At 44.2% G+C, this 22,550-nt stretch overlaps 1 protein-coding gene and 1 long non-coding RNA gene across 2 annotated transcripts in view; both read left to right on the top strand.

Moving 5' to 3' along the window:
* The window catches only part of TSHZ1 (teashirt zinc finger homeobox 1), a 76,195-nt gene that overhangs the window by 21,579 nt on the left and 32,066 nt on the right, over positions 1–22,550 (top strand). The window lies entirely within an intron of this gene.
* Positions 7,403–21,766, top strand: LOC144301431 (uncharacterized). The gene is made up of 4 exons (XR_013368266.1): positions 7,403–8,648; positions 9,519–9,657; positions 12,056–15,383; positions 16,175–21,766. It is a non-coding gene; the product is annotated as an uncharacterized LOC144301431 (long non-coding RNA).

The following is a 22,550-nucleotide window of genomic DNA, read 5'->3' as shown; positions in this document are numbered from 1 at the left end:
ATCTTGTCAGAGACCATCTTTTCTCACTTTGTGGGGGAACCTGGAATTAGTAGTAAAGCACAGTTTACTTAAGAAGAAAAAAGGGGAAAACTTGCCTTGTTGCCTTGCAACGACACTTGCAGCCTTAATGTGGATTTCTGTGGTGCATCTATAAATAGTGATGATGCTACATGGAGAGCTTTGCCAGTCTTTCTACCTCTGTAAGAAATACACTGCAGCGCCCGTCACCTTAGGTCTGTTGTATCTGGATAACCAGCACTAGCACACGAGGATCTCTGATGTGCTGGGATCCTTTCTTGTTTTTGGGGGGTTGTTGGGGATATAGATTGAGTCTGCCCGGTGGATCAATAGTAGAGCATTGCAATAGTTCACAGGATCTTGGAGTTTAAGGAACTGGGTAAACAAGCTTCCTTTTCAAGGAGTCATACTGAGCCTGCTCACATTTTTCACATAGGAATACTATTCTTGCTTTGTGTTGTTGAACAGTGTACGTTCAGTGCTGTTACCTGGAGCACCTGTGTGCCTGCCCTGCTCCCCACGTAGGACGTAGCTCAATGGCTGGTAAAACTTCATGCAGACAGTTGGGAGGATTGGTTAATTGATCTTTAAAATACTTCTAAAAACCCTCTTTTGGAAGCACTGAGTGTAGGGTTATTTGTACACATACATATATCCATCTTTTTTTTTTTTTCTTTTTTTGGTTGTGGTTTTCAAAGCTTTTTGAAATGCAAGGCTACACCTGGGGCTTTGTTCTCTTTCGTATTCCATGGAATATCTTTGAGAAGTTGCTAATTTTAGAAGGGCCCCTATCTACCTAAAAGCTGAGACATATTCTGTGGGTTTGGGGGATCTTCTGTGTGCTGGTGTACCGCCCGTGAATACCAGGTGGCTGGCCACAGGGCTGGCTGAGGACAACCAGAGCCAGACTTGGGGGGCCAGCGAGAAGCAAGGAAGCTCTGCGGGGCCTTTATGGGATATATGAAATTACAGTCACTGGTTCCCTGCACACCTTCTTCCCTCTGGCTGCCCTGGCTCCTCTTCTTCCTCTCCTCAGCCGCTTCTTTTTCTTATCCTTGGCTCTCTCTCTCCATTTATGTCTCTCTTCACCCCCTCCACCAATTTTCAGTGACACTTTCGCTGTTCCTCATAAAGTTTGTGCACAGTTTAGAAGTTATTTTGTAGTATCTTGAGCTCTTCAGAGGACAATTGCTCCAAAATCTAATAATTCATAATAAATATAGTTCCGGACGATGGAGTAGCAGTGATGCATTGGGAGTAATAACTGCTTTGCCAGGGCTTTTGTGCGGTTATTTGAAAGGTTTTTTTTCCCATTAAATTTTGTATTTTTTGTACATGAGATGGCCTTCATTATTGTGCTTTTATGCTAGTTGGTTGGTTACCAGCTGAAATTAAGAAAATGCTGTGTGGTTCTTCATATTTCCATTAGCTTTTCTGTTACATATGACACATTCATACACACACATTTCTATAAACTTAGTTCAAAGGTATCAGGAAAAAGATGTTTTTCTCCTCATGTTTGCTGTTCATAAAACACTCAAGGGACAAATTGTTTCTGTGATATTTTAGGTGGTTTTTAAAATAAATTTTAGATATTGTGTTGTCTGCAGTACCTTTTCTTTCATTTTCTCAGTAGGCCCAGCACATCGAAAGAGTTTGTATATTGAAAAATTGCTTTTTCCTGAGTGATAATTACTAGTTTCTTTCACTTTGTCCTAATGAAGGTGTGTGCCACAGCCCCCCACTTCCAGTCGCTGTGGGTAATTAGTGCACCATGCCCGCATACGGACGTGTTTGACGCACAGCCCCTCACATGAAGGAAAGTGAGCTTCAGTGGGGCTTTCCTGAGCATAAATCAAGCTACCTTAAATCCTTCTTGGAATAAGGTGGGGGAGTAAATAAGAAATAAATATTGACGTGAAACATAATTCTTTTGGCTTCCTGACATGTGGACTTGAGTTACTGACTCATTATTATCTTTCTGGAACTTTCTGGGGGGCCCCCTGCTTGTGCACCAATGCTGTTGGGTAGAGAACACTTGAGAGTCTTTAGTCTCTACACCAAAACCAACTGGCTCTGTACCCTCAGAGAGGCCACATCTTTCCTTCAGTCTTCGACTTCTCAGGACTACCGTAACTGGCACAGATTCCTATCTCATAGAGTTCATTTGCTCATTTCTCCAATTGTTCATTCATTGGTTTATTTATCCAATAAATACCTATTTTGAGGACCTGCTTGTTTCCAGACAGTCCTTGGGAGAGAAAAATAACTAAAAAGGTCCTTGAGGTAATGAATCTCACGGTATAGGGAGACTATTTTGAAAACTAAAGTGGTTATCAATATTAACTTTATATAAAATATTTTATTATGCATCCTGTTCATGTAAAAATTTCATTGAGTAATGAAATAAATGTTATCAGGATTGAATATGGGAAACAAAAAATCCATTTCCCGATTTATCTCAGCTGTCTTTTCTTCTCTGCCTCTACATAATTCAACCCTGATCCGGTGCTTGCCTCTGCCATGGGGCAGTAGAGCAGCTTCTCTGCTTCCTTCAGGGTCTGCTCTGATGGCTTGGCCTCTACACATCCGCTGTTCCATTTGGAGGTGGGAAGAACACTCTCCCTGCTGTGGTTTTGGATGCTGGTCATATTCTCTTCAGATTCCACTTTTTTGACCCTTGCATCTACATCTTTATGTACAAATTCTGTGTAATACATAGTGTGCATGTTTTAAATCCTGGAAGTGACGGCCACCACCCAGTTGCCCTGCCGATCACCACCTCATGGCCCTGCCAGTCACCACCCAGGGCCCTGACAATCAATACCCACCACCCAGGGCTCTGCTGATGTTCCAGGGGTGCTGGTGTGTTCCAGTCCTTTCCCATCTGACAGGTATGTGGTGCTCACACGTTCTTCTCTCTGACCTTTTCTGGAGTCACTAAGGTAGGTAGGTGGTCTGGGATCTTTGTGCAGACCCAATTTTAGCAAGTTCTCATCTGTCTAACACATACTACCTCATAGTTGTGTCCTCCTCATGCTTCTTCCTGGGGAAGGGGGTATAGCTGGACAGAAAGGTCGAGAGCCTACTCTCAGCCCGTGCATCCTTTACAATAATATACCCAAAGTTGTATTTGAGCCTAGAATGTTAGATCATAAAAAAATATTTAAGGGACAAATTTAATTATTAGTCTTAAAAGATTAAGTCTGGCGTTCTTCTCAGTGCACCTTTGCAAGTGGCAAAATCTGATGATAATAAAAATAATCATAATAGTGAACATTTTCTCTATAACTTAAGCTTCATGCTATACACACAGCACCTGGGACTGTGCCTAGGAAATAGCAGGTGCTCCATAAATATTTGGAGAGAGACTGAATTTATTATATTCCTGTACACTTGGAATATGCACTTTAATTTTTATAGTGATCTTACTCATATCTGTGTCATATAGAGTGAAGCTCACCAAATTTAAGGTAATATAGAGAGGTCACATAGATTGTCATGTGGTGCAGAATCAGGTCTTCTAGGCTAAGCCCAGGTAGGTCTGATTCCTTCACCTCTGAAGCCATCCATCCATATGTTGTGTGGTAGCGTTTGCCATACATCTTGCAGAGTATTTGTGGTTGTTGGGGTGTAGGAAACGGAACTCTGGATGCCTGGGTCATCCCTGCTACAACGGGGTGCTGCAGTGACTTCAGGTACAAAGCTGGGGAGATGTACCAGAGGATCCCTGAGATCTGTCCTCCTTGGAAGGCTGTGTTTTGGGGTGGCTCCAGTCCTCACTCGTGAATTTTCCTGTTGCTGCCATGCTGCACATATGAAGTAAGAACACAAATCCTACCTCTCCCATGTATGCATACATGTGTACATGCCTATGTATGTGCACACACTTTTTTGTTTTTGTTTCCCCAACAGCTGCAACATTATTTTGTAGGAGAGACTGGATGACATCCATTACATCAAGCTCAAAAGGTTAGGGATGTTTTTAGAAATATTCCTCATTTCAAAATGACTCATCCTGTGTCTCACTTATTAATTTATCTGAAGGCTTCTTGAACAATTTTTTACTTTGTTGTTTACTCTCCCAAGCTCCCTGCTGGTGGCTTGCACTTTGCAGTCCCAGGTGTGCAAGGTGGCAGCAGATATGTGCCATCAGGATGGGGCGCCGGGGGCCCCATCATGCCTGTGACCCTTTTCCGCATCCCACAGCTGCCAAACCCAACCCCCACATGCTATCAAACTCCACTGGCAAAGTACAGATGCCGAATAGGTAGCTCCCACATCGGGTGCCCTAAGATTTCTAAGAATTGGCCAACTGGATCATTGAATCACAGTGTTCCAGGGGAGAAAGCCTACATGGACAGCAGTTTGCTTTCTGTACCGAGTTGCGTGTTCTTGGGTGAGCCTGAGGGAGAAGTACTTCTCAGAGGCAGGGGCTGGGCTTTGAGCCTCCACGGGCTTCATTAGAGGCTGAGGGAATGACCCACTTGCCTGTCTGAGAGGCCAGGTGGGCTGAGTCCAGTGCTGGGCAGAGGGGCCAGGTGTTTTTGAGGGGAGGCCTCGTAAGAATAAAAGGATGAAATTATAAACACAAAGCTAGGTACTAGGGTGGCTAGGATGAGGAGGAAAATGGCAGCATATACCAACTCTGAAAAACCCCAAAGAACAGGACAAAATCCAGAAAAATAACATAATTATTATCAATTAGTTCCTGACCCAGCTATTTTTCTACATGTTGGGCTCAGACAGATAATCCTGTCATTCCTCCAGGATGGGTAATGGGAGGGGGTCTTTTATGTCTGATGGGTGGGGTCCACGAAACCTGTGACTTGCTGCCAACTGAGCTTCTTCCCCTTATGGAATCTGGAGCCGCCACGGGCCATCTGCTGCCTCTTCAGTGTGTGTGTGGGGGATGTGCGTGGGGAGCAGGGACAAGGCCCCAGGGGGAGTGTCCTACATTTGCAAAGGGTTGGAGGCCACATGGATTCCTGGGACCTAAGAAAGGGCTGGGACGAGCAAGGGGCCCCGGGGCTTGGGGGCGTCTTGGAAATGCCCCCGTTTTGAGCCCTGTCTAATGAGATAATGGTCTGAATGAATGAATAGTTGATATCTCAGTACTAACGTTTTATTTATTTATTATTATTTTTTTCTGTGATTAAAATTTCAAGGGAGCCTCAAATCTCAGCTCGTTTGAACTCTTTAAAGAAACTTTTTTTGGCATTCCCTGAAAAGCGTGGCCTTGTAATTATTTCATTCTGGAACGGACATGGACGCCTTGACCAGGAGCTCATTCTGTACAGAAGCACATGTTGTCAGGCAAAACATTACGTCATTTCAGCGTCCCAAAATTACGGGATAATTATAAAAATTGGAAAATTCTCAAAAATAAATTTTTATGAAAATTTCTAATTTCTAATTTCTAATTCGCTTAGTGAAATTTTCATCTTAAACTGCCAGCTGTAAGAAAGTTCTCACTCTCTTGAAAGTATCTTTTTGAGAATAAAGTCTCAGTTCCTTTTTTGTTTTAATAGTCTCCTTGTCTTCTTCCCTGCCCGGGATATATGCCCTTCAGGTAGAAGGATGACAGGCTGAGAAGCAAGACTTAGGAGGAGGGTGCTCTCCGCACAACAGGGAGGGAAAGTTTGGTGTCTGTTTCCCCTGTTTTGAGAAAACCTAGAGTTTCTGGACATCTGTGCATCTGGGGCGGCGGGGGTGGTGGTGGCAGTTGTTTCCTGCCCTGCTTGGCTCTGCATCGCCAGGATGGACATCCCTAGGTCCGAGGGCCTGATACCCGGGCTCGAGCCCATTGGGTAGAGCTGACCCTTTCCAGATAAGCTGTGCACTTCTGAGCTTAGGAAGTAGGAATATCCTTGGAGGGCTTAACATCTGAAGAAGTGAATTGTAGTTTCACCAAGCAAACCTAAGCTTGCGTCCTGCTGTCTCCAGTAGGGGGGTTTCTTTAAAGGCTGCCCCCTCTTTTTCTCTCCTTCATGGTTTCAGGCACATCACTCCCCCCCCCCCCCAAAAGTGATAACTCTGCAAATTTCAAGGACAATGACTTGGCTTTGAGAAAGAGAGAGAGAGAGAGAGAGAGGCATTGCTTTTTTTTTTTTTTTTTTTTGGCCAAGTTTGGAATTTGTTTAGAAAATGTGTGTCAACCTTCTGGAGTCAGGGCTTTCCTGAGAAGCTTCGTGGTTTACAGAAGGCTCAGGTCCTGTGAGTACCTGAATGATTTGATCCCCAGAGAATCTTGCTGTCCTGCATGTCGAACCCTGGACCGCATGTCCCGCGCATGGCACCACATCAGCTGTTCTTTGCTGAGAACATGGTGCCAGGCCCCGTGCGCACATGTGTTACCTGCCCCCCTCCCCTGCCAGCCTCGACCCCAAACCACAGATTCCTGTTTGGATGAAGATGTGGTCTCCTACGCTGCCGCCTGCCCTGATGGGAGCCTCCTGCGGGCTAGCCTGGAGTACCCCTGGTACGAGGTAGTGCGCAGCATCCTGCTTGGGTATAGAGCCTTCCCCTCCTCGGGGGCACTCGCTGTGTTCTAGTGCTTTCTCTTCTCCCCTCTTGTAAGTTACTTCAACAAAAGGATCCCATCCCACAATTTTGTAACCATCACAAAACACAAACCTACTCAATTTTGATCTTCGGAGTCACTCAATAATTTTTAACAGCCAGTCAAACCTGCTATTTAGATTAATGCATTCAGAACAGTGGCTCATTTACTGAGTGTTTTCCGGTTTTAAGTGACTGTTTTGATGTGGGAAGACAGCACTCGAGTGACGCCTGCTCTGGCACCTGCGCCCGTTAGGCAGGACGCACCCTGGCTGGCGGTAGCTTCCCTTGTTGGCTGTTCCACTGACAGATTTTCCCTCTTATTGATCAACAGATATTTATTGAATGTTTATTGTGTTTGATGCTGAGAACAGTAGTTAGCATCTCGCATTCCCTATGGACACGGGTCACCTCTCCAGGATGCAGCTTGAGTGTCGTGCAACATTTGGATCCGTGGGTTCCAGATTCTGGGGCGGGGTGGGTGGTCTGCCTCTACAGTCCTGTGACACTCCTGGGACTTAGAAGAGCTATGCTCAGTCCCCTTACCTCCCCTTCACACACTGTAGCCCTGTGTCACGAGCTTGCAGCTCAGGCTTTGTTGGCCAAGGCCTGGCTCTTCTGCCCCATCGGCTGGCCACATAGTTTACTGAATGGAGACCAGAGTGGTAGGTCCACCCTGACAGATTTTCCTCCTCCTCGGGTCAGGGACTGTGGAGGTGTGTGCTTGCAGGTGGCACAGTACCCTGTGATGTTAAACATGCCACATTTCATTGTAAAACTGGGCAACTCGCATCTCTCCCATTTTGCCTGTGGTTCTTTTACCTCTTTGATGTCTTCCTTGTTCAGTGAAGCTCGTAACAAAGAGGTAAAAATTAAAACCAGAGGGAATTTAATAGTTAAGCCTGTAGTTACAACAATTCATTCTCTCATGGTTCTGGAGGTGAAAGGTCAGAAATCAAGGAGTCAGCAAGACTGTGTTCCTTCTGAAGGCTTTGGGGAGAATCCTTCTTTGACTCTTCCAGCCTGTGGTGGCTTCTGGAAATTCCCAGTGTACCCTGGCTTCTGACCGTGTCCCTCCAATCTGCCCCCCCCAGTCACATGGCCTTCTTCTCTGCATGTCTTCTCTGTGCCTGCATGTTGTCTCCTCTGGTTTGAAGCCACCCATCACTGGCTTTAGGAACCATCCTAATCTGATGACTTCACTGCAACGTAACCAGTTATATCTACAAAGGCCCTGTTTCTGAATAGATTCACGATGTAAAGTTCTAGGAGGATGTGAATTTGGGGGGGGCCCTACTCTTCCCAGTGTAGGAGAAAATTATGCCTTATCATATGGGCAACAGCTTTTATTGAAGGTTGGTGGTAGAGAGGTAGCCTTCCATGAGTCATGTATATGCTCTGGATGCTTTGTAAATAGTAGATATTGGTAACCAACGTCTTGATTGTTGATAATGAATGACTAGCAGTACCGTCTTGGCCATATGGTGGTTTGAGTGTGGCTGTTGCCAGTCCCACAGTGACAGGAAGGAATGGACCCGTCTTCATGGCCTTGTACTGACAGGTGGGTGTTTACTGCTCAGCTGTAGGAAGCCCACAAGTTTACCATCAGGGAGGGTGATACAAAAGAAGGATCCCCAAATAGCTTGTGCTCAAGAAAGTTGCAATGCTGTGATTCACTGAAACATCTTGAGATGCATAGAGGTCAGTAAATGAGTGGATCATTAGTCACATTGAGTGTTGTTTCCATGACATTCGATGACTGAATCACAAAATATTCCTCCCATTTGATTTGGGTTATCATGTCTCATCTTTAGTCAGGAGGGCAGCTGCCATGTGCTGCACCCTCGGAGGCACCTTGAGCCGTGGAATCGTCCTGCAGTCGGGCCCGGAAGCCACAGGGCAAGTGCTAATTGAGCGGTCCTTGTGAGATTCTGTGGTGCAGGAGTGCAGGTGGTTCAGCAGGGGGCAGCCACTTCAAATGGAAGGTGGTGCTGAAGGGCAGAGGTCATGGCTGCTTGGGTCTCACCACCCTCTGCGTGGCTTCCCAGCCACTCCTGCGTGCTGCCAAGGTAGGTCTGTCCCTCATACTGTAGCTCTCACCCTTTCCTTCCCAGTGCTCTCTCTTCTCCCATGGAGGGGCCTCACTGCCAAGTACATGTCACTCTGCCTTGCAGTGGCTCTGGGTGCTGCTGTGTGGGGGTGCACCCTGGGGGGGCCACGCTGGGGCTGCCAGTGTGTGCAGGACAGACCTGGGGGCAGGGCCTGGGAGAGTGGTCCTGGGTGCATGGTGTCTGGGAGGGGAGAGGGGTCTTGGTGGACCCCTTTTTCTGAGGATGGTGTGGGTTTAAGGGCCGCTCAGGGACAACATAGGCCTTGCAAGCCTGCCAGTTTACCTCTGGCCAGATGTGTGTATCACCTCTGCATCAGGCGATCATTTGTTGCCTAGGTCCTGGTTGTGGGTAGTGGCCGTGTTCACAGAGACTTTTTTTTTTTTTTTAGATTTTATTTATTTATTCATGAGAGACACACACAGAGAGAGAGAGGCAGAGACACACACACAGAAAGAGGCAGAGACACAGGCAGAGGGAGAAGCAGGCTCCCTGCAAGGAGCCCGATGTGGGACTCGATCCCGGGACCGCAGGATCGCAACCTGGGCCAAAGGCAGACGCTCAGCCTCTGAGCCTCCCAGGTGCCCCATCGCAGTGACGTTTCTTAGCAGGTTCAATAGGAATAGCTGAGGAGCGTTCAGATTTAGAAGAATGACAAACACCCTATAGTTTCACCTACAACATAAATTGCCAATAACTGATCCTAAATTAGCCTAGGAGCCCCCAAAAGTTTCCTTTTTTTAATCCATGTTCTGTGTACACCATTCTCCTTTGAGTTTAACTTGAATGGTTTTGTCTTTTCTTAACATTATTAATGGGTCTTGGGTGCAGGCTCTTCAGGTGTGACACAATGTGTGACCCTGGAGGTGGCAGGGCTGGTGGAAAGAAGAGGGCTAGGACGGCACCATTCAGACCCCACGCAGCCTGGGAGCCGGAGCACAGAAAGGAAATCGTAATAAAACAAGACAGGGTAAGTTTCTGATAAATCAAGACTGTAGTGATCATGAGGCTCTATGTTGGGAAAGAGGCGGGTGGTGGAGCTCGTTGAGGCGGAGGAAGGAGTGCAGAGGCCAGGACTCAGGGCTACCTTGTCCCCGCTGGCCGATGGCCACGGGTGACCCCCAGGCCCGGTGCCCAGGTCCCATGTGGGAGGGCCCGGCGGGACCCATGGGGCGCCCTCGCGAGTCCTCGCTTGACGGAAGGAGGCCGAGCCTGCGTGGGTCAGAGCTTAGGGCCCCGCGGCCCGAGGCCTTCCCCTCTGCAGGCCTCTGTCGGGCTTGCTTCTAACAGCCGGAGGCCGCGCTCGGCTGTCCCTCGCTCCCATGGCCGCAGTGTGACCTTGGCCGCAGCGCCGGGGCCCCGGAGGCTCGCTTCTAACCTGCCCACGGCGACGGCGGCTAGTTAGGAAGGCCGGTCTGGGCCGCCTGGGCGTCGGCGAGGGAGGCTGAGAGAGCAGAGCTGCTTCGACCTCATCCTTTTCCAAGATTAACAGGCCAGCCCTGAATAGGGGAAAGCTCCCTCGACCTCCGTGTCCCATCCCCACTCTCCCCACCTCCCCGTGTGTCTGTCCGGCCCGTCTGTCTCTCTTCGTCCCTACAGCCCGGGGCTGCGCACGCGTGCGCCTCTGCTAACACCAGAGGAGAGAATTCCTTTAAAAGTTAATGAAGGAGTTGCCGTGGAACCCTATTAGATTTTCCTTCCATTAAATGCCTGCTACAGACTTTTAATGGATGTTTTTAACTAGGCATTGTTATCGAAAGGACTATTGCACAAATTAAAACCAGGCCTACAATCTGTGAAGGGAAACCGGATTTACTTTTTGCCTTTAGGTGAAAGACGGTGGGGCAGGGAGGAGGTGAGTGTCACGCTGGTGCTGGGAGACGCGGGATCCAGGAAGGCAGCCAGGCCTACCCAGGGCTACGGAAATAAACGCTCACATGCTTTGCGGGGGTCTCTCTTTGTGGACTGAAGGCATTAGCCAGAACCCTGGATTTTTAGGGTGACGCCACAGTTAATTTTAGGCCATTATATTGATATTTAAAAGTCCTTCATAGCCTTCATGGTGCTGCCTTGTGCTCCCTTTTTAAACGTGTGAAGCTGCACTGGGAAGGGAAGGTTGGACTTGTCAGGCTTCCTCATCTAGACCTGAACTGTCTCCTCCCCATGACCGTAAGTCCACAGACTTTCTAGAACATCTGGACTTGCGGTCTCTTGTGTTATTCTGATTTATATATTTATCTCCGAGACTTGCCCCCTTTGGCCCTATACAGTCTGTTTCCTGAAACAACAGAATTTGTGTTCCAAAGCTTGGGAAATTCTTGTCTCATCTGTGGATGTCGCAGGGGACAGCTCCTCCGATATGGGACTGTGACCGTCATTCCTGTCCTGTCACCAATGCTTCCTAATCATGTCACTCAGCCTATGACACCAGGTTCTATAAAGCTGTGTACCATTGTGTGAACCAGAACAGAAAAAAAGTTAGGTTTTCTTCTACAAGGTGTCCTGACTATTCTGTGTGTTGAGTCTCAGCTGGCCTTTGTCTCTGACTTCTATTACGACAGTTTTTGAAACAGAATCTGTGTCCTGGAGAGCTCCCCAGCCCATCCCTGTGAGCGTGTGCCCACATCCTCTCCACGCACCCGTCAGCCAGTCGGGCGTCCTTCCCTTAGAAGTATTCCACCAAGATGGGCGTTTCAAATTTTGCCTCCCTTAAACCAGACGTTTTGAAGAGAAAGTCCAACCCAGAGCATTTGTTAGTTGGGCATTTCCTGTGAAAGACTGGATCCAGGTCTCTGGCAGGAAGTCGGCTGAGATGCATGTAGTGTGCAGGGCTCTCTCTCTCTCTCTCTCTCTCTGCCTGTGGCAATGTGAAGAACACGTGCGTGTCATGTGGCAAAAGAAGAGGAAGCGCTGTGGCTTTCCTGGGGTGTCCCCTTCTCGCTTCAGGAATGTGGGGGTGATGTTGGGAGTCCCAGATCTCTGTTCAGACCCTGATGGGGCCTCACAGACTTCTGTGGTGTTGGTACACAGACCTGGATGGGGGTGTGTGTGTGTGTCTGTGTGTGTGAGTGTGTGTGAGAGAGAGAATGTGTCTTTCATCAGGTCCATCAAAATGTGCCCCGATGCAGACCTGCCCATCACTCGTTTGCCTGTGAGCTCAGAGCACACAATTAATGCTACCAGAATCTCTGATAGTAGATTTAATTTTATGAGCTGTATTATCCAGGCATACTAAGCCATTTAGATCATGTCCGAGTCACGGGGTTTAGAAGAGGTGATAGCTTTGATTCTTTGTGTGTGTGTGTGTGTGTGTGTGTGAGAGAGAGAGAGGAGGGGAATTAAAAACCCGTGGCCTTTTGTTCTTTTAGGCACAAAACGAGTTTAATTGAAAGAATAATTTGATCTGCTGCTGCTACAGCAGAAGAGCTTGAGATGTGGCAAATTTTCTCTCCTTTCCTCCAAACTCAAGAATTTAATGCTAGCAGGTGAAGTTCTGAAGGCTGCTATCAAGTATACAGAGACAATAACTGTCTTCAAAGTGGAATTTTGTCAATATTTTTTGCTGTGGGCCAAAGAACATTCACGATAATGGAGTACTGAAGCTCTGCTTGGAGATGTTGCGGCGAGCAAGGGACCGGAGGATTTATTCCAAGTTTGAGGCCGCAGTAACTTGGCGGTATATGTGGCTTCTTCATAATCTTCGCTCCAGCAGATGGAGGCGCCCAGACACGGTGTCGTCGTCGGAGAGCGCATTGGGTGGCTGTGGCCGACCCCCCCACCTGGGCCCTTAGCTCCCAGTTTCTGTTCTGACCGTCACGTGAGCCCCATGCCTGCTCCCCACCTTCACCAGGTACCAGCATTTTCTGACGGATGAAGCGCGTGGCGTGGCGCAAGTGCTGGAAGTCTGCACTGTGGCTGTGACCTTGACCTCCTTTCTTGTTTTCGGAGCCACTCGGGAGGGCGGTGCGGCCTGCCGGCTCTCCTCCTCCGGGGCTGCCCAGGCCCGCTTCTCCCTGGCCGGCCGAGGCGCCGCGCCCGTGCTCCGGAGGATGATGCCCTTTCGCCTGGCTTCTGTGGGAAGTTGGTTGAATAGCAGATTGCACAACCCACAAGATCGAATGGCCTGTATGACTTAAAACAGATGTGAGGTTCAGTGCCCAGATTGCTCTGCCCCTTAAGTTATCTTACTCTTCTGAAAAGAATCATCCTCTGAAATTTCATTTCGGGAAGCATCTTTTCCCTCCCGGTGTTTGTGAGAACCGGTGCCTGCATCGTTAGGGCTGTGCTGGGAAAGCAGCTTTCTGATACAGGGGTGATGCCATTTTTCTGTAATTTTGCTAATATTCTCTGTATTTAGTATAATTAGAGGAACAGAGGAGTAGCCACACACCCACGGAACAGTGAGACAACAGCTTTGTCCTTCTTTTGAAGTGTGAAAAACAGGGGTAACTTTATCATTAAATGTACTTGTTGCTGTGCTTATTTGAAATGTTTAGACTTTACAATTTTTTTTAAGCTTCCTGTTCATTTTAATGGAAAAGGGTGATAGCGAAGGATTTTATTTATTCAGAGCCACGGTGCAGACAAAGTGAAAGTAAACCCGAGGCTTCCGGTTGCATTTAAAATCCAGAAAAATAGAACTCTGTTTTCTAAGATAAAAAGATAAGGGCAGTAGTCAAATATGGTTTTTTTTTTGGGGGGGGGAGAATTTTTAAACAACAGAAACCACCTAGAACTAATTTTTTGAGGATAGATATAAAAATAGATGCCAGCTTACAAAAATTTTTCTAGCCCTGAAAAATATGCACCCCCCCCAGACAGACAGGACTTCCATCATGCTCATGGAGGGTCCGAATCATGGCTCATCACCGTATCAGTGGCTTTAAATGGCTGCATTCTTGTTCAAGTGTAAAATTCTTACTGGGAGTCCGACTGAATAATTCTGCTGGCTCTTAATGAAGCCTTTTTTTCCTTCAGAAATATCATGGCATGAAGTTTCATGTGGAATGTGATAGAAGCCTGTGAACCCCTAGGTCAGTGTAGAAAATAGTAGGTGTTTGTCTACATGTTTCTTTTATGCTCATCTTCACGTGTGTATTTCAGGCATTAATTCAGGATTGTTTAGGTACTCCTTTGTCATTACATGTAATTCAAAGATTATTTATTATGATGAGATAGGGTAAGTAATAATGAACTCAGAAATGTAGAAACTAAAAATATCCATTTATTTCTATAAATACAGTTGACAGTTAATTGGCCCATATTAATGGAGGATTGAAGTAAAAAAAATTTTAAAAACCCCACGAATTCTAAAAAAATGTATTTTTTCTCATCTAGAGTCCATTTTATATAGGAAGCTAGTGTCTCAATTAAATATGGTATATATATATTTATGTATATATTTACTTAATTATATTTTTCCTGTTAATAATGCGGTCGTATTGGTCTAGTGTCTCCAACTTCACAAACTGTCATAATTTAATTACTTTCTATAGCGTCTGCATTCCTTGCTAAGTCTTATGTGATCGATCAGGCTGAGAATTTCTTTGTAAACAGTTAAGAAATAACAGCAGGAGCAAGGATTCGGAAATCTGGTGCGTTAAGAAGCAGGTAGAGTCACACAGAAGTGGGCCTAAGGACAAGCCCTTTCTGTTTTGGAGGATGCACATGCTTTCCAGTGGGGAGGGGATCACGCCCATGCTTGCAGCTCCTTGAATGAGAGGGGCAGGGGACATCTGGGTAGGGGGCTCAGTGGCCGTGGATCCCTGCTGGCTCTGCTGCCGCCCTCCTTACTTCTCTCTTTGGACTCTCTTTGAGGGTGAAAGTTCACAGTCTTTTTGGCACCTGCCTTCCCCCACGTTCCAGATTTCCTGGATCTCCAGCTCTGGTTATGTGGCTTTTGTCCACGTCTCTGCAGGGGACTCCCCTCACCTCCCACATCCCCACATTTACTTGGTCACCAGTACTTAATGCTGGGAGAGCTGCTCAAATATCCCTCTCCGGGGTAGTCCGCCTGTAGCTCTGCCCACAGTGGTCCCCGGCAACATGGTCACAGAAAAGGTCAAGAATCCTGAGTTTCTTGCTACAACCCAGATGTGAGTCCTCCAGAGATTAGCATGTCCTGCCCAGGCCTCGGTTCCTCCATCTCTGAAGTGAAGGGGCAGGGATAGAAGCAGCTTTTGCTCTGCCCTGGGCCCTGCCCTGCGCTCCACCTGGGTCTCCTTCCTGCTCCTTCATCTGTCAGTCACCAATCCCGGACTTCGCGTTTATACTCTGTTCCCTCGGAGCCCCCTACCCCGACTGGGTTCCTGCCACTTGAGGGGTCTTCCCCTCCTGCGCTGCTGGCAGTCCCCACCCACCTCTGTTCCCGGAGTCTGGCCCTGTTGTGCTCTGTCTTCCTTGCTGGTGTGAGGACAGCTTGGAATTGGAGCTGCCTTCCCTTTGCACCTCCACTGCCCAGCGTGGTGCCCAGCACACAGCAGACCCCGAGTACACTTTCAGTGAGTGACGGAGCGGATGGACAGCCAGCCAGCTGACGAATAAATGGATCATTCAGTCTTACCCATTCTTCTGCCAAGATCCCTCCTTCCTGGACACTGAGACAACAGTCCCTCAACGGAAGGGCCCGTAGAGCTCTTTGGTCTCCACAGAAGCCTTGGTCACCTTATGGCTCCAGGCTTAGCTCATCGCCAGAGTGTGAGTTCCTTAGTGAGCTTGTGCATCTTTGTATCAGAGATGACTTGTGACTAAATCACCAAATGGGGTGACTCAGAGTTACTAGCATATTGGAAGCATGCAGTTAGGGATGGGGAATGGAGGTGGGCTCCAGTGGGGTTCCTTCAGTGTATCACAAGCAGAATGAACCCAGGCAGGCTGGGTGGCTGAGGTGGCAGGTGAGGGACTGGGCACCCCTCACCCCCACCCTGGGGTGTCTCTTGAACATGCCCTGGATGTGGGAGTGTTTGCAGGTGAAGGGCCTCTGCACTTGAGTGTAGCAGTTCAAAACTTACAAGTCCTTCAGACCACCCTCTGTTTCCATTGTAGTCAGTCTTTTTGCATTCCCTTACTCTTACTGGCCATCTATTTTTTTTCTTCTTTTTACTGGCAAAGCCCATTATTGTTAATTTATCTTTTTAATTTGAGAGACCATTATGGAGAATTAACTCCTATATTACTAAAAGTTTTTTCTTCTATGTGCAAGTGTTCATGTTATGTGGAAAATTTATAAAATACAGCTAAACAAACAAACCAAAAGGCATCATTCATGACTACCCAGATGTAGCTACTATGAACATCCTATCTAAAACTCTCTAGGATTTTTTGCCTCTACAGATATATATATATAAAATTTTTTTTAGCAGAAATGGGATAATGGTAGTATTTATCCACCATTTACTCACTAAATGGTGAATAGCTTTTTACACATTACTTTGTACATTTTCATGATGATTTCTTTTTTTTTTTAAATTTTTATTTATTTATGATAGGCACACAGTGAGAGAGAGAGAGGCAGAGACACAGGCAGAGGGAGAAGCAGGCTCCATGCACCGGGAGCCCGACGTGGGATTCGATCCCGGATCTCCAGGATCGCGCCCTGGGCCAAAGGCAGGCGCTAAACCGCTGCGCCACCCAGGGATCCCCATGATGATTTCTTTAATGAATTTTTTTTCTTTTGACTTGACATTGCTTGGTCAACCTTTGGTACCTATTGCAAACTTGTCCTCAAAATACATCAAGGTATCTTTTCATTTGCAGTGCATGGAGATGTTCATGCCTCTGAGCCATTGCCAACACAGGTATTTCTAGTCCTCTGCCAATCTAGTAGCTTTGAAATAGTATCCCCACATTGTTTTCATTTGCATATCTTGGGTTCCAAGTGAGGGTGAATGGTTTTCCATATATTTTTTTAGACAAATGTATTTATTAGAAAAAAATCCTTTTCAAATCAATTTTGCTCACCTTTGTTCAATTTTTCTATTGCTTTGTTTATTTTTTTATTGATTTCAAAAAGCTCTAATAAGGATGTTCAGTCATCTTTCTAGTATCTCTATAGTAGCAAACCCTTTGGTTTGACATTAAAAATTAGTTTGTGGTGTTTCGTTTTGTTTGTTTTTTTTGTTTGTGGTGTTTTTGCCCTCTTCTATTACCTTTGGAGATTATGCAAGTGAGATATTTGTGTGTCTATATATATATAAAAACATATCTATATAATCTATATTATATATATATATAAGTTATGTATACAACCTGAACAGAGAAAAAGAAAATTTAAAATAGATGAAGCTTATTTGAAATCATATCCTCTAGAAATAACCAAAGTTGATATTTTGGTGTATATTCTTCTGGATCTTTTCCTATGCAAATATATACATATAAGTATTTTACATGTATTTTTACCAAAGTGATTTCTTCCTACATATTTTGTTTTATAGCTTTTTATCGCATAACATTTACCATGTGATACAGACCTGCTTTGTCATTTTCAGTGCTTGTATAGCATCCCATTTTATTGACATGCACAGTTTAATTTAGAAATCAACCATTATTGGAAATTTCGTTCTTGCTCAGTTTCACAGATGTAAACAACTGTGTAATTAATATCTCTGTATGTATATCTTGGCAATAGTATCATCATTTCCTTGATAAATTCCCCGAAGTAGAATTACTAGGTCAAAGGTTTTGGCTGTTTTAAATTATTTTGGTACATATACTGCCAACTGGCCTTCTGGGAAGGCTGTGTACATTTCCAGCCCCACCAGCACTATGTGTTTCCTTGGGTTATGGCATTTTTTTTGATGGACTGAGTTATTTTTATGTAGTTTAACTGGTCCTTTCCTGCATAGTTTCTGCCTTGAAGTAATGCTTAAAAGGCATTTTCCAACCTTTAGGATTATGCAAATATTGTTTTATTGTCTTATGGTAATTTTATGATTTATTTTTTTATATTTAAATATTTGGTATATCTTTAATTTTGGCACATAGTGTGATGTGAGCATCTGACTTTATTATTTGTTTTCAAATAGCCAGTTTTCCTAGCCTTGTGTATTGAATGAAGTGTCCTCTCTACACAGAATTCTCCTGCAGATGCTCCTGCATTGTCTGCGGAGTTCTTGCATATATTTGGGGCTGTCTCTTCAGCTTTCCCCGTGATTTCCACGAACAGTCTGTTTAGCCCTGATTTGTACTCCCCCCCCCCCCCCGTTTTAATTATTGTGGCCATCTACTGTATTTTGAAATAATCTAAGAGCTTTCTATCCACTCCCTGTACTCCTCCCTCTTCTTTTTTCAAAGAGTGTTTTTCTCTTTCAATTCTTTTGTAGTAGATGAACTTTAGAACCATTTTTGTCAGCTTAAAAAAATAATACTTCAGGTAGTGGGATGGGAATGATTTTCGATTTAGAAATTAACTCAGGAAAATAGCATCTTTGTGTTTGTAGTTTCCCATTCTAAAAATAAAAGTGATAAATTTTCAAATTTATTCAAGTATTCCTTTTTTTTTTTTTTTTGTACTCTTATGAAGGTTTGTGGATTTTTCACATGGACCCTTGATACTGTCTCTTGTCCTTAGACTGTCTCCTAGGCTGTTCATTTGTTTAGTTTGGGTTGCTGTTCTCATGAATGGAGCTCCTTTTCTGTTGTATTGTAAGTGGGTATTATTGGGTATTGGAAAGCTGTTGGTTTTCGATAACTTTCTAGCCAGCTTTGTATGTTAGCACGTGCTGTTGTTTACCTTTGCATACAGTAGACCCATCCTAGATCTTAGTACTTTTTTATTGCTACCTTCTCTTGTGGTTTTTTATTTTAGAACAAAACAAAACAAAACACAGTAGCTCGTCAACACTGATAAGTTGATGGAGAATTTTTGGATTTTTTAAAGTCAAATATCAGTTGAGAAGGATGTCTTCAAGCATCTTCTGCACATAAATCACTGAGGATGAGAACGACCCGGGTGGTGTCGGTACGGGAAGCAGGGAGCAGAGATTTCCCTCGGCTGGTGGAGAGGCAGGCAGATAGTGGGACTATTTAGCCTGAAAAGGAAACCATCTTCATGTCTGTGAAGGCTGGCTATTTGAAAAGTGAAATCTTTTCAGAGTGAATTGGCAGGAAAAGGGGCTTAAACATGGTGAAATGGCGAGAAGGACTGTATTTGAATACAGTCCACCGCCCCCTGGAATAGGGAGTTAGGAAGGGAGGGAGAGGACCTGATTTTTAAAAACTGTGTTAATAATAATGAAATCTTTCTGATTCACTCACAGTCTTCGGTTTTAGGGATGGGCTTTGGCACATAGCTTCCAAATGTGCCACTTTGTAACATACAGATTTTTTTCAGTGTTATCTGGTGACAGTGAATAAATCTTTAAAAACTTACAAAATCACAGGGGTTTGCATTTGTGGTGTTTGTTTTTTTTTGTTGCTCATGCCTAATTCCTGCTGAATATCCTCAAAATCCTTTAGTGCCTGGGCCTGGGGGAACATCTGCTGAAATATTTATGCTTTTTGGGTAATCTCTCATGGTCATCTGTAACCTAATATAAAACACTTTTTCTTTTTTCATGATTCTCCTTGGTTTTAAGATGAAAATTAAATCTGGGTGTGTTATAGTCTGTAGTATAATTTAGAATGCACAGTTGTGTATTTGTTTAGTTTTTATAGTATGTTACATGTCCCTCCCTGTCACCTTGTCTCACCCCTACCTGTGGAAAGGGAATGCTCGCTGCTATGTGGGACTCCAGGAGGGTTTAATATGATCATATTATAAGTAAAGCTTTGAGACATTCATAACATATATGTGTATCATGTTTGAAACAGTAAAACTTTACTTATCTAGAAACCAATTAATTGCCATCTTTATTTTTCTGGGACAGAGTGAAGAATCAGAGGGTATAAAAGGACATCAGGCATCACAAGCCCATGTACCAAATTCATATATGTATTAATAGACAATATCTCTAGATCCTCACTCACCATTTAAATTTTATTTTTTTGTTACACACGGTTCTAATAGTCATGAATATCTGTTCTTCTAGGCCACCACAAATTAACAGTAGCAAATTGGAAGTTGAGAAGGCACACAGATAACAGTGAGAGGACCTAATAGTAAGGGAGAAAAAAAGGAGGGGGGAAACAAAACAAAACCCAAAACTGTTGTAAAAGAATGAGTTCATGAAAAACACAGCATTGCAGGCCACTTATTGGAAATGGAATCCTTCTCTGCCCCTTTGTGGTCATTACTGATTGTTCACAATTGTTATATGTCATTGTCAGAACAATTTTAATTGCGTACAATGTACTTTAAGTAATGTGGCAAAAGCAGGTCCATTTTATGTAGATTTTCTAGTGCTTGAATATTTTTTATAAAATTCTGCTGTAAAGAGTAAACCTTCAACTATCCAGAAAGCCCTGCTTCCCCAAATAAGTCCTAAATACTTGTGGTTTTCAGTCAACAATGTATTTTAAACCATTGATAGGATAAATTTTTTGTGTATTTTTTGGAAACACTTTTGAGTATAATTTGACAATGGTTAAGTCTGCTTTCTACATCTGTTTTAATGTATATATATATTTTTAAGTCGAATTGGCTGGAAACTATTTGGTTCTGTTCTTCTGACATGCCTATTTCCTTTCTTCCTCTCCCACCATCTGGGATGCTCTCTGATAGCTCCTTGGGAAGAGGGGGGCACCACTGTGTTGTTTTGGCACATGTGGGTCTGGCTGCACCCACATCTGCCCGTTCAGCCCATTCACCTCGTTTGTCATTTGTACTCTTAGTAGAGTAGAGGTGCTGGGTGTATGGCCCGAAAGATTGGAGACAGTACTACCAAGATGTGGGAGTTTAACCACCAGGGTACCTTTAGCTCCCTTGGAAAAAATAAAACTGAATATAGGTAACATGCTATTTACACGTACATGTAACTTTTTTATTTTAGCCCATCTTTTTTCTTTCCTTTTTTCTGACATTGCTGGGGATACAGTATAAGCCAACTGCCCCTTCTTAAAAGGTAGAAGTGAAATCTGACCTATGATACAGTATATAAAAATGATCTCAGGAAAATGCGACTTGCATTTTTTTGGTACCTATGTAAGGTCTAGTTTTTAACATTTCTAAGAAATAACTTTTCATTGAAAATAGCTGCCTGAGTTGCTCGATTGCTACTCAATGCAGTGGAACAGTTGCAGCGATCCTGCACTTACAAACACAGAAGTACCAAGTAGGCCGCCTTTTGTGTATCTTGCTTCTTGTGCTCAGGAGGAGACAGAGCTAATGAAGCAAAATAACATTTGAACTTCTGTCCTAGAAGAATGTCACAAGAACTATTTATTGCTCACTAAAGAAATTAAATTACTTAATGAAGGTGAATTATTAACTTAATTTATTAGGAATTTAATTTGGGAGCTATTTTCATAGGGATATTGGCCAAGGCATGAGCGATAACACTTTAATGCATAAAGACACTCAAATGACTTTAAATAGGCAACTAAGTGTATTTCAATAGAAACTGATATGTCTATGTTTCAAGTAATAGCAATCCCTCAAAAAAGACCTATTGTCAATATAACTAGGCAGTCGATAAGGAAGTATGATTCCTTGAAGGCAAATTCATTTTCAAAAGGTGTGTTGCTGATCATTGATAGGCATTGCGACATTACTATCTGTGAGGTTCCAGTTCTCGAACAATTGCAGAGCTGTTTCTCCTTGTGGCGTAGCTGTGCATTGGTCATATTGAGTCATTAAAGAGCAGAAATCAGACCAACTGATGTGTCTCAGGGTCTGGTCATAGCAGACAGGCTGGGTCCCAGAGACATCTGAACCATGGAACCTGTAGTAGGTCATGTGTCTGTGCGGTGATTCCAGATGCCAAATCAGATCTGCTTTTCTGGCCTCAAAATAAGGTGTGTTGTTGCTTTTACTAGATTGTTTCTACCTTCTCCTTTTAAAAATACAGATTTTTAAACCTGTGTGTGAATTAATGATTAGGATGAATTCCAGAACTGGTCACTTAAGGACAGTTTGCTGGAATCTTCTAGAAACATCACCCTGTATTCATTGTGTTTGTGATTTGTGAATTAGGTGGGAGAATTATGAGGAAAAAAATAAACATCTCATTCTCTAAGTAAACTGGTTGGTTTTTTTCTTTGAAATTTTTAGTGATTTTAGTAATTTCCATGGTTATATGCAGTATGAGATCTTTCTATAATTTCTAAAGCAGCACATCAAATGTAGGTAGAGAAAGCCACCAACAGTGCACATTTTCACCTACCCCTTTTCCACATACAAACAGAGCCAGTGAGGTCAGAAGAGTCATTTTTATGCTCGAAATTAAGACTTTTGCTTTATGTTGGAGCTGTGGCATTTCAGATGAAGTAATTTACTTATGACAGACTCACGGTGAGTTGCTGTTCTTCTAAAAATATCTAGATAACTTTATTTTACTGCCTATTTATCAGAAAATAGTGGTGATGTGTATTTATTGCCTCAGAGACGTATATGAAGTACCCGCTTACATCTGCATCCCTGATGAAAGGACCCAAACTGTTCTTTGTGGCAGTTTTCAAAGATTCAGTTAAACCACGTGACGAAATTGGCTTCAATCGGGAGATCATTAATGAACTAATCCCCTTCATTGACGGATCACTCAAGACCCCAAAGAGCATGTGATTTCTTGTGTTCTGCAGTAATGCATTTGAAACATTTACCAAAACTCTTAATGCACATAGAGACTGCTAAACTATCTGTAAGTAATGGACCATTTTTATTGCTGCTCTAAACCATGCTTCTCATCATGTGCCAAAAAGAAGCACACAGTTGAGTTGATGTTTGAGGATCTTGACTAGGAGTAAGCACAGGAAGTGAGAGTGCAGCAA

This window comes from Canis aureus, chromosome 1 (genome assembly GCF_053574225.1).
Source record: "Canis aureus isolate CA01 chromosome 1, VMU_Caureus_v.1.0, whole genome shotgun sequence".
Taxonomy (NCBI): Eukaryota; Metazoa; Chordata; class Mammalia; order Carnivora; family Canidae; genus Canis; species Canis aureus.
This window is presented reverse-complemented; position numbering and strand designations above follow the sequence as displayed.